Source organism: Eucyclogobius newberryi, unplaced genomic scaffold (genome assembly GCF_026437365.1).
Source record: "Eucyclogobius newberryi isolate DKJ021-1_F unplaced genomic scaffold, fEucNew1.0.hap1 SCAF_1, whole genome shotgun sequence".
NCBI classification, from domain to species: Eukaryota; Metazoa; Chordata; class Actinopteri; order Gobiiformes; family Gobiidae; genus Eucyclogobius; species Eucyclogobius newberryi.
The window spans coordinates 47,949,093-47,959,207 of NW_027315723.1; the positions used below are offsets into that span (position 1 = coordinate 47,949,093).

The 10,115-nt window shown below is 39.8% G+C and overlaps 1 non-coding gene across 1 annotated transcript; it reads right to left on the reverse strand.

Moving 5' to 3' along the window:
• Positions 1-1,243: 1,243 nt before the first annotated feature.
• On the reverse strand, positions 1,244-1,316 carry trnar-ccg (transfer RNA arginine (anticodon CCG)). The gene has a single exon. It is a non-coding gene; the product is annotated as a tRNA-Arg (tRNA).
• Positions 1,317-10,115: the final 8,799 nt, after the last annotated feature.

Consider the following 10,115-nt stretch of genomic DNA (forward strand, 5'->3'; position numbering starts at 1 on the left):
GGTCTAAAGTAATTTAATAATATGTTGTTTAAAGTATAATTTCATGTATTGGACATTACATTACTGATTTCAATGTTGTGCTTTATTGTGAAAAAGTATGTTTAACACAATTTAAGCATTATTAGCATTAGCGATCGACCAATATGTGTTTATTTTAGCTTCCAATGGCCCATAAGCTCTGCAGATAATTATGTTTGGGCCAATAATTACATATTATGTAAGACAAATGTTTGATCATATTCACCTAAATGTATTATTTGAAATTACTACAAACTCAGTTACTGTAAACAAAATGTACTGCAAATTAACTAAAGTGTTAAAGTAAAGATTTTTTCAGCTCAAACTACATATCTCCCTATGCTAAGGCCCGACATGCCAAACAGTGTAAATATTGATTCAATATTTCGCCATTAAAAGGTCTAATCTCTAGTTAGAATATCGGTTTCAACTGAAATAAAACGGGAGTGTATTTATCAAATGTGTTAAATTGTGTTTTCAAATTATGATATCCTCCTAATGCCAACAAGTCTATGCATTAAATCCAAAATTGAACAATCCTAACAATATGGAGACATTATTCTTATAGACGGAACTCACTTTCGCATTTACTGTTTGCTCAATCACCAACCAAGAAAAGGGAAAGTATCATTATAATGCTAAAATTGCATTTTTCCAGCTACGCTTCGCTCTGCTTTCCATGTCAAACTAACAGATCCTTTAAGGCTTTATGTTTCTGAACTTAAGAGGAGTCGCCAATTCTCCCTAAAGGACCACTGATCCCTGAGTCCCCAGAGTGCGCTTCCTTCAGCCAGATTGACAGATAGAATAGAGCCTATGGAGGCAGCCTATTAGAGCAGAGGGCCGGGGGAGGGGGGGAGGCGGGGGGGGAGCAGGACGGACGCCAACTAGCAGCTGACTTATTAGTGCAGTAGTGTGCTGGGGGCTGCTATGCAAATCTCACTGTTCGCACACTTGGGAACTATTTTCTGTCCCTTCAAAACAGTTCCATGAAGTTCTACACACTTTTAAGTTTGCGCAGGTGTGAAAATGGCCATTTGCTAAAACTCTAGTGATCTGTGCTTGACCGATGAACAGCAGTCTGCGTTTGGAAGGAGAAGCTACCAGCATCTGCTCAAATCAGCACACAAAGAGGGGATTCAACAGAGCTCCACCGGAGTTATCTGAACAAGTCTTTATTTTTAATTTTTTTTTTAGAAAACTGCTACAACTTCTTGACACTGGACAACCCAGGTGGGACTTGAATCCACAATCTCCAGCTCCGGAGGCTGATGCCTTATCCATTAGGCCACTGGGCTCTGCTGTTGAGATCATTAAAAACAAACAAACATATTCATATGGTATTCCCTCATTATTCTTGCATGTTTGAGTAATCCTGTTTCGTCCTGCAACTGTCCTTGTTCTTACTTGCCATTATTCAAAAAGTTGTGACTCTGGGTTGAACATGTACAGTTCTAAAATATCACGCAGCCCATACATAATGGTTCTGCCGTTTGGAACAGGAAGTCAATAAACCCGTTTATATTACTAAGACTTTTTTTGCCGTTTACAATGAACGATGATCTACGTTTGCTATGTTCATACTAACATCTGAAAAAAGCATGTATTCTTTAATTGCTGTGACAAAAGTCCTAATGTTTCATCACGTTGAAACCCCGGGATAAAGACGTGTAACTAATGCCCCGTGTCCACGCTGCATCGCTTTAAAGACGCTACATTTGTGTGGATATTGCAGCTCTAAACATTTCCTGCTGCTTGCGTCTCGTTTGCCCTTGCAGGTGCTTTTTCTAATTGATCGGTGGAGATTCAGACTAACCTTTTCCTCTTTGGCGCGAAGATGAGAGCGGTGAGATTAGAAGAGGGAAACTGGGCGGCGACAGGAGTGATGGATGGCCCCCTTTAAACCGCCGCTGATATGCTCCCAAACCATTATGTAAACAACACTCGGAATATCTTTGGGATAAACTACGATGACATTTTTGCATTTACGTGTGAATTTTGAACGTCTCATCATGATATTAACACAATAATTAAGTGTAAAATGAAAAAAAATGCCGGGGTGAAAGGCGGTGAGGATGTCCTGGTGGCTTCTGGCCCTTTGGAAAAGCAAAAGGCGATAAGCGGAACCATTATCCTGGCAATCGATGCAGAGGGGACGGTGATTAATGTCGCGCCCAGCTCGCGTGTCCCGGAGCCAGGCAACAGGGGCCACAGTTGTCCAAGCACAAGCTCATAATAATATTGATGGAGCAGACAATTACTGTAAGTGACTGTGTGAGGGAGAGAACGCCGAGGTCTTTGTTGGAGACGCCTTGACTTTCTGTTTTTGATTCCGTTCTTCTAACTTTGAATAAAGAGAAAATGGCAAAAAAAATACACGTTTTACCCTTTTTACAAGTGTTTCCTCATTATTAGTTTATTCAGAATTGTATTTTGATTTGTGCAAGTTTGAGTAATCCTGTATTATACTGTTTTCACCTACCCCCTATCCCCGCCTACATTCCTCTACTTGTGAACAGTCTAGGCTCAAAACTGTGTTTACTATAGAAGTATATATATTTTGAAATAGATTGATAGATTGTTGGTGTGTTAGCGAGATCACAAAGGAGCAGGCAAAGACGCGAAACCATAAACAGTTATAAATATTTTGGTAGCGTCCATTTACTTTAAAAAATACTGAAAAATCTTTTGTTTTTCGTTCAAACCTTTTTACCAGCTAACACATGACCCCCATGAATCAGTGGCTGAGCCTTTTATCATCACTCTGACCTTTTGAAGTACATTTCATAAAAATACTCCATGTTTATCTGTGTGTATTGTGATTTTAATGTGGTTTTGCTATTCTGAGAATTACTTTATGTACAAATAGTGCTCTACAAATAAACTTAATAAACTGTTCATGTGTGCTGGGAATTTCTCTGTCATAATTATGGTGACGTTGATGATATTAAGTAATATATAGTATATATCATCATTTTGATTTTAAAATCCAGTCAAATATCAAAAAGTAAATTCCACGGTATTGTGATTTCATTGGTTGGGACATACAGACGGTTCTATGACTCAGGGGGGACTTGAACCCACAACCCTTATTCATTAGGCCACTGAGCCACAGTGACATGACAGATATATAACTCTTCATGAATGTAATGTCAATTATTTGACTGATTGGGTTTTATATTCCATAACTAATAATCCCTCTGAATCAGCCCTTTCTCACTGTCTTCCTCAGAGCAGCTCTTATTTACCAGATTACAAGTGCACTCCAGTTGTTCCGCGCTCGCTGAGAGAAGACGAGATGCACTAATGGACCACAGGCCGCTAATATCTAAATCCCCAATCTGCTTTGTAATTCTGAGCTACTTTGCACCTTCGCTCTCTTACACCAGCAAAATGAAGACAACATGTCGGCAAATGTGTTAATGGGGCTGGAAAATCAAAAGACATATGGGAAAGTTTAGAGCGATTGAGTTTTTGTGCCAGTCACATGACAAATATGCCACCCTCCACCATTTTGCATTTGCTCACTAACGTAAGCAAATGTACAATCCCAAATGCATTAACTGCTCAAATATCAGAGCAGTCGGAATGCTTCCTGTCAGCTGTGGTTCTGGGAACACAAAACTTAATCGTACAAAAGAACGGCAGAATTTTAAAATGTCGTAATGGCTGATTAGTGTTTGTGATTAGTATAAAGATCAAATATACTGGACCTGAGAAAATTATAGCAAAAAAAAAGGTTTTCAAGTGTCTGAAAATGCCTGTCTGTATGGTAATTATGTTCCACTAAATATAAATGCTAAATGTTCACGAAATTGTGGTTGTCAGGAGGCCCACCACTTTTGTGTGTTTTAGGACAGAAATATTGGACAGAAATGAACAAATCTCTAACATCATCTTCTCACTCAATTTCAGAACTCTGTAATTGGGCTTCAAAACTTCTGCCATGGACACAATAAATCGATATCTTGGCAGCAGGGAAAAGGCCATCCCAAAACGATCACGGACCGGACCAACATTATAATCATAAAGAATTCATTTTAAAATTGACCATTTTGCCTGACTCTGGACTATATGGAATGGTTATTTTGGACGTGTGTGTCTTGATTTGAATTTCTTTGGATGTCCTCTGTATTTATTTATGATTCATTCATTTTTATTTCATTTACTCTCTCAGGTCTTGTTTTTGAATTGTTGAGGGGGAAAAAAAGCCAACTAACACCACCAACACCTTTCATACAACATTTATGAACCATTTTGTATGTGTAAGTGTACAGAAATAAAGTAGAACCACTGGCTGTTTCCAATAGAAACAATATCATGAAATGTGCCGTACGTTTGCATAAAATGAGGACCTTTACCTGTAATATTATCAATATTCTTGTTGAAGTCCTATACCTTTATTCAAATGTTTATTGTTATTAGGATGTCATAAAATGTTCTTTTTATTTATCTTCAACATTTTAAAACACATGAAAAACACATGAAATGGAACAGGACCAAAAAAACAACAATAATAGCAATCAAAAGAAAGAAAGAAACATTCTACTTAAATCAAATCAAGGCTCCACAAGTCACATTTATTCCTGAGTCTGTCAAATTGAGTAATATTCAAATTGAGTCCAAATGTTATGTTTTTTGCATTTTACGTAAGTCCATGATGTTGGTCCAGTCCTTGATCGTCGGCTCAGTTTGATTCATTCTTTTTGTGTGTGTGATGGCCTCACTCTCTGCTGCCAGGAGTATATTCCAAAGATATCCATGAACTGTGTCCATGAGGCCCAAAGACATAGTTCTGAAATCGAGTGGGATGAAGATGATGATGTCAAAAACAGTTTGTAGCACTTTATTTATCTCTGTCCAGTATTTCTGAGCAACAGGACAGTTCCAAAACACATGGAAATGGTTTGCCTCCTGGCTGCCACACCCTCTCCAACAGCTGGAAGTGAATAATGTGCACTTTGACGTGGTGTTAGAAAGAAACATGACACATTTTTCCAACAGAACTCCCTCCAAACATGTGATTTTGTGCTTCTCCGTTGTGGTTGTCCGCCAAAAATTAAATGGCCCTCTCCTTCCAATTTATATTTTATGTAATTCGTAGTGTGGCTGCCTACATTTTTAATAGACTTATATAATGTAGATAGTATTTCCCTTCTGTTCTGATTTATAAGCTTTAATAAATATTTTAGTCCACAGAGTTGTGCTCGTTGCTTCGTTTGAATAAATATATAAATATCTATAAAAGTCAAAGGATTCTTTTAATGTTTTAAAGCTTTTCATGTGTTTTTCTCTTACAATCTGGAATAAAACCTCTTGTTATCCGGACTTTAAACCTAAAATCTGTCCTGTTAGGTGCAAAACTCTGGTCAACCAATTTAAGATTTTAACATCTTTGTTTAGGTTATATGTTATGATTAGTTATTTCCAAGTTCCAAGCACAGATTTTACCAAAGTATTTTCCAGTTTCCAAAATGATTCAGCCGTCTGTCATCTGCCAGTAAGGCCTGTACAGGAATCTCAGGCACAACATTACTCTCATTATTTTTCCATTGAGCTTCATATCCTGAATCACACCAGTACAGCAAGGCTCTGATCTGAGCTGGAGCAAAGTCTTTTTTTCAGACAAGGCAAATCCTGACCTCCTTTTTCTTTTGATGATTTCAGAGTTTTGAATTCGATTTAAAACTCAGAATTTCAGAGTTTTAAATTGGATTCGGAGTCACTCGCCTTGCTACAAATCTTGAGATAGTTTTATTCCACTCATCAAACTGCTGGTTGGGGTTGGACATCGAAAGAGTCTGGAACAGATAGACAAACATTAATTTTTATAGTTTCAATCCTTTGACTTAGACAAAAGTATGGGATCAGAGTTCATTTTCAAGATCTTTTTCTACAGTAGTAAAAAGAGGGTGCAAGAATAGTTGATAATTCTCTACTTCCACACCGGTAGATTAAATTTGTATCCAAACATTGAACCATGAAAATGCATCACATTAGGTATGGACATTTCTTATTTGGTCAAATATATATTTGTGTTGCAGGGAATTTTATGTTCCATCCCATCCATTATAACACTGTAAATTGTTTACGATTGTAAAATGTACGTTGAATTCTACAATTTGGCTTAAAGTGCAATTTTAGCAAGTAAATTGGGAGGGGGAAAAAACAACACTAAGTATGTTGTAACAGCAGCTTTGTGAACCGAATGAATAAAATAAAAATAAAATTGTCTGTGATATAAATAAACTGCCGGGACAACTTGCTCATGAGACTGTTGGATGTTAATGACATAGTTCACCATCAGAATGAGAGCAAATTGTGAGTTTGTGTGAGTTTTTTTTCCTTCTCTGATATAAATTTACTAGATTTAAATTTTTCAAGAGTAACTTTACTTTCCTACTATTTTAATTTTAGTCACTATATGATTATTCCATCTGTGGGAATCACTTCTTCATTTTGTGGTGAGGAGCGATAGAGCTTGCGAGGGAAACTGCTGCGCTCACATTAGCATTCCTAATGACTTAATGATGAATCAGATATGGTCCGTTGCAGAAACAAGCTATAGAAACCGTGCCTTTCAATTAGGATACCACTAAAACATGCCCCCTCCGTGACCGGCCAATCACCAGACGGGAACTATTCAGCTAGGTAAATATGAGGGAATAGAACAGTTTCATGCTTGTCATCAGTACAAGCAGTTTTCTAAAAAGAATAATGTGTAATGTGTGCAGATAAAATATTGTCTTGCCCAGGGAGAATTGTAATGAAATACATTCAAATACTTAGATCACATTTTAACGTGATGGAGTTTTGGTTTCCTTCTTCATCCATTTCATGGTATCACACATAAGATGTACTGAAAGTAGCAGTAGGTTTCTCATCCAGTAGAGACAAGTTGAGCGGTCGTTATTGTTCTGAGAATAATTTAGTTTAATTTAGTTTAATCCTAAATTATTCTCAATCCTAAATTATTATATAAACAAAAAGTTTATCGACTGTGATGGGAGTTGAACCCATAATCCCGGCTGTGGAGGCAGATTACTACAACTGTTTTCTCCTGATTTCTCCTGATCTTTGGTACAACTCTTTTGCACAATAAACTAGGCCCAACTTCCCTTCTAAAATCAGAGACAAACATGAATAGACTTCACACCGTGCACATCTTAACCCATTGAGGTCAAACGAAAAGAAATTTGACTGTGTATGAACTTTGAAACACAACTTTGATCTAAATCTTGTTCTTTGACAAAGCAATATTTGGAAATGGTCCACACACACACAAACTACATATATTTATATATATATATATATATATATATATATATATACTACAGAAATCCCTTCTTCGGCAGAGCGTAACCTCCTTATCCTAGTTATCCAAAAGTGCTGCCTTTGCACTCTCCCCGTTAATCAAGTCTGTCCACAATGAAACTCAGTGTGAAGCCTATGTAAATAATGCATTAATAACCACCACATCTAATCCCCACCACCTCACCCCCACCCACTCCCCCTGGCAGAGAGGATCCTGGAGGAGTTCAAATTTCTCCCAGGGATTCCTCCGTGTGAAAAAGTGCTCACATCGACACTCCACATCCCAAGTGCAGGAGGAGGAGCTCACAGGGAGGAGATCGTTCAGCTAAAAGTGCTGGGTCAAAATCAAATCAAATCAAATCATTTTATTTTTGTAAGGCCCAAAATCACAACAACAGTTGCCTCTGAGGGCCACAGGGAGAAATGAATCAACAATGTCTGTGGTGGCGATGAAGTCAGACAATGTCTGTGGTGGCGAGGGACGATGTCCCAGGGTCCTCTGTCCTTAGACTCTCCTTCTCGGCCAGGAAAAACTACAAAAAAAACCTCTTTGGGAAAAAAGCGTAGAAACCTGGAGGAGTTCCAGTGAAGGAGAGATCCGACTCTCACAGACGGACAGACGGACACAAGGAGACTGGAGCTGGACCCACTCTTCAGGCAGATGAGGGACCGACTGAGGCGAGCTGGACCCACTCTTCAGGCAGAAGAGGGACCGTCTGAGTCGAGCTGGACCCACTCTTCAGGCAGATGAGGGACCGTCTGAGTCGAGCTGGACCCACTCTTCAGGCAGAAGAGGGACCGTCTGAGTCGAGCTGGACCCACTCTTCAGGCAGAAGAGGGACCGTCTGAGTCGAGCTGGACCCACTCTTCAGGCAGAAGAGGGACCGTCTGAGTCGAGCTGGACCCACTCTTCAGGCAGAAGAGGGACCGTCGGAGGCGAGCTGGACCCACTCTTCAGGCAGATGAGGGACCGTCGGAGGCGAGCTGGACCCACTCTTCAGGCAGATGAGGGACCGACTGAGGCGAACTGGAGCCACTCTTCAGGCAGATGAGGGACCGTCCACACAGGGCAGGGACCACTTCACCAGGGGAGGGGCATCTGGGTCCACAGGTCCTCAGGAGTGAGAGAAAGAAAAGAAGGCGGTGAACAGTTTGCAAGTGGAATCAAAAAATAAATATTGTTTGATAGCATAAGTAGTCAGAAGAAGAAGAGGATAGTGCTCAAGCTGTCATACTTCCCCCAGCATAATTACTCCTAGGGCAGCGTAGCTGAAGCTGTGGGTTTATCTTTCTGTTCCTAACTACTCTGACCATAAGCGATTTCGAAGAGGAACGTTTTAAGCCTGGACTTAAATGAAGAGACTGTGTCAGCATATTTAACATGGGTCGGGAGCTGATTCCATAACACAGGAGCTTGGTAGCTAAACGCTCTACCTCCTACAGTACTTTTAGAGACTCTTGGCACCACCAGAAGGCCAGCATTCTGAGAGCGAAGAGCTCTGTTTGGATGATATGGTTCTATAGCATCTTTGAGGTAGGATGGGGCCATGTCATTTATGGCTTTGTAGGTCAAGAGTAGAATTTTGAATTTGATTCTAGACTCGACGGGGAGCCAGTGAAGAGACTTCAGCACTGGCGTAATGTGCTCTCTTCTTTTTGTTCCTGTTAGTAATCTTGCTGCTGCATTTTGAACCAGTTGAAAGTTTTTCGGCATCACTTTTAGGCAGGATTCTTCTGATTTTGGCGATGTTGCGCAAATGGAAATAGGCTGTTTTACAAGCTTGATTTATATGAGCTTTAAATGAGAGCTCCTGGTCAAATAAGACTCCAAGGTTTCTTACAGTAGAACTGGAGGCTACACTGACATTGTCCAGTGTGACTATCTGCTCAGATAGAGCGTCTCGTAGATGCTTAGGGCCAAGCACAATGACCTCGGTTTTTTCAGGGTTAAGAAGCAGGTAGTTTAGTGTCATCCAGGTTTTTATCTCCTTCACACAAGTACTAAGTCTGTCTACTTGATCGCTCTGATCAGGTTTCATTGATAAATACAGCTGAGTGTCGTCTGCATAGCAGTGGAAGTTAATGCCATGCTTTCTGATAATGTTGCCTAATGGTAGCATATAAAGAGTAAACAGAATTGGACCGAGTACCGAACCCTGTGGCACACCGTAAATTACTTTAGAGCTTGGTGAGGAGCTCTGGTTTACATTAACAAATTGGAACCTATCAGATAGATAGGATTTAAACCAGCTGAGGGCTGTTCCTCCAACACCTACATCACATTCTAACCTCTGCAGTAGAATGTTGTGGTCGATGGTGTCAAACGCTGCGCTGAGGTCCAACAGAACCAGGATTGAGACCAGTCCATCGTCAGCGGCTAATAACAAATCATTTGTGACTTTAACTAGTGCAGTTTCAGTGCTGTGGTGGGCTCTGAACCCTGACTGGAAAACTTCAAATAAGTTATTGTCCTGCAGGTGGCGACAAAGCTGTTTTACTACAACTTTTTCAAGGATTTTAGAGACGAAGGGAAGATTTGAAATAGGTCTGTAGTTTACCAATAGGTCGGGATCTAGATTAGGCTTTTTCAGAAGAGGTTTAATGACTGCATGTTTGAAGGACTGTGGAACATAGCCACTTTCGAGTGAAGTATTTATTATATTAAGAATAGGGTCTATAATTAGGGGAAGAATGTCTTTGAGGAGTCTGCTTGGAATGGGGTCTAGGACACAAGTTGAGCTTTTAGAGGACATAATGGCTGAAGTTATCTCTGCTTGATCAAC